Raw genomic sequence first — 2,292 nt, 5'->3', positions numbered from 1 at the left:
GTTATGGCCCTTTACGCGGTCACGCTAAAGTAGCGCCCGGGCCTGGAATCGGGCCGCCGCCTTCGCCGCGCCCGCCGCCTCCCGCCGCCGCTAGACTATGCTGCTGCTGCTGCTGCTAAGTCACTTCAGTCGTGTCCGACTCTGTGTGACCCCATAGACGGAAGCCCACCAGGCTCCCCCGTCCCTGGGATTCTCCAGGCAAGAACACTGGAGTGGGTTGCCATTTCCTTCTCCAATGTGTGAAAGTGGAAAGTGAAAAGTGAAAGTGAAGTCGCTCAGTCGTGTCTGACCCTTAGCGACCCCACGGACTGCAGCCTACCAGGCTCCTCCATCCATGGGATTTCTAGGCAACAGTACTGGAGTGGCTTGCCATTGCCTTCTCCGCTAGACTATGGACCCCCGCAAAGTGAGCGAGCTTCGAGCCTTGGTGAAAATGTGTAAGCAGGACCCGAGCGTTCTGCACACCGAGGAAATGCGCTTCCTGAGGGAGTGGGTGGAGAGCATGGGGGGGTTAAATACCACCTGCTGCTCATAAAACTAAATCGGAAGAAAATACCAAGGAAGAAAAAACAGATAGTAAGAAGGCGGAGGAAAACATAAAGACAGACGAACCATCAAGTGAGGAAAGGGATCTAGAAATTGACAATGAAGGTGTGATTGAACCAGATACTGATGCACCTCAAGAAATGGGAGATGAAAATGTAGAGATAACTGAGGAGATGATGGATCAGGCAAATGATAAAAAAGTGGCTGCCATTGATGCCCTAAATGATGGTGAACTACAGAAAGCCATTGACTTGTTCACAGATGCCATCAAGCTAAATCCTCGTTTGGCTATTCTGTATGCCAAGAGAGCCAGTGTCTTCATCAAATTACAGAAGCCAAATGCTGCCATCCGAGACTGTGACAGAGCTATTGAAATAAATCCTGATTCAGCTCAGCCATACAAGTGGCGAGGGAAAGCACATAGACTTCTGGGCCATTGGGAAGAAGCTGCCCATGATCTTGCCCTTGCCTGTAAGCTGGATTATGATGAAGATGCTAGTGCAATGCTGAAGGAAGTTCAACCAAGGGCCCAGAAAATTGCTGAACATCGGAGAAAGTATGAGCGAAAACGTGAAGAGCGTGAGATCAAAGAAAGAATAGAAAGGGTTAAGAAGGCTCGGGAAGAACATGAGAGAGCCCAGAGGGAGGAAGAAGCCAGAAGACAATCAGGATCTCAGTATGGCTCTTTTCCAGGCGGCTTTCCTGGGGGAATGCCTGGTAATTTTCCTGGAGGAATGCCTGGAATGGGAGGCGGAATGCCTGGAATGCCGGGAATGCCTGGACTCAATGAAATTCTTAGTGATCCAGAGGTCCTTGCAGCCATGCAGGATCCAGAAGTTATGGTGGCCTTCCAGGATGTGGCCCAGAACCTGGCAAATATGTCAAAATATCAGAGCAACCCAAAGGTTATGAATCTCATCAGTAAATTGTCGGCCAAATTTGGAGGTCAAGCATAATGCCCTTCTGACATAAAGCCCTGCTGGAGGAAAAGCAACTTAAATCACCTAATGGATGTTGCAATAATACAAACCAGTGTACCTCTAACCTTCTCATGAAGAAACCTGGGGTGCTTTGAAGATAGTCCCCACCCCTTTGCCCCAAATGCAGCTGAAAACATTTTACAGCGGTTTGCCATTAGGGTATTCATTCAGATAATGTTTTCCTACTAGAAATTTAAAACTTTAAGCAATTTTTAAACCTTAAAAATATTTAAAATTAAAAGGTGTATTAACCCCTACATTTTTCTTTACTAATGATTTTGATTTTTTCCTTTGAATTAATTAGGGAAGTAAGATACATCAGTGTGGAAGATTTATTGTTCCAAGTTTGAGTGAAATAAAGATTTGTTAGTGGGAGGCAAATACAATGTTTAAATAGATAAAGTTTGAATTGGACGTATGGTTAAAAAAAAAAAAACTGGGTTATGGGAAAGTGGTTAAGTAATGACACAGCTCAAAGCTCAAAGTGAAAGTCACTCAGTTGTGTCCAACTCTTTGGAACCCTATGGACTATACAATCCATGGAATTCTCCAGGCCAGAATACTAGATTGGGTAGCCTTTTCCTTCTCCAGGGGATCTTTCCAACCCAGGAATCAAACCAGGGTCTACTGCATTGCAGTTGAATTCTTTACCAGCTAAGCTACAATGAAAGCCCAAGAATACTGGAGTGGGTAGCCTATCCCTTCTCCAGGGGATCTTCCCAACCCAGGAATCAAACCAGGGTCTACTGCATTGCAGGTGGATTCT

At 45.9% G+C, this 2,292-nt stretch overlaps 1 pseudogene; it reads left to right on the top strand.

Moving 5' to 3' along the window:
* Window positions 1-387: 387 nt before the first annotated feature.
* Window positions 388-1,906, top strand: LOC129559392 (hsc70-interacting protein pseudogene; annotated as a pseudogene).
* Window positions 1,907-2,292: the final 386 nt, after the last annotated feature.

Source organism: Moschus berezovskii, chromosome 8 (genome assembly GCF_049115385.1).
Source record: "Moschus berezovskii isolate FMDL1 chromosome 8, NW_MosBer_1.0, whole genome shotgun sequence".
Classification (NCBI taxonomy): Eukaryota; Metazoa; Chordata; class Mammalia; order Artiodactyla; family Moschidae; genus Moschus; species Moschus berezovskii.
The sequence above is the reverse complement of the archived record's forward strand: the minus strand, read 5'-3'. Positions and strand labels throughout refer to the sequence as shown.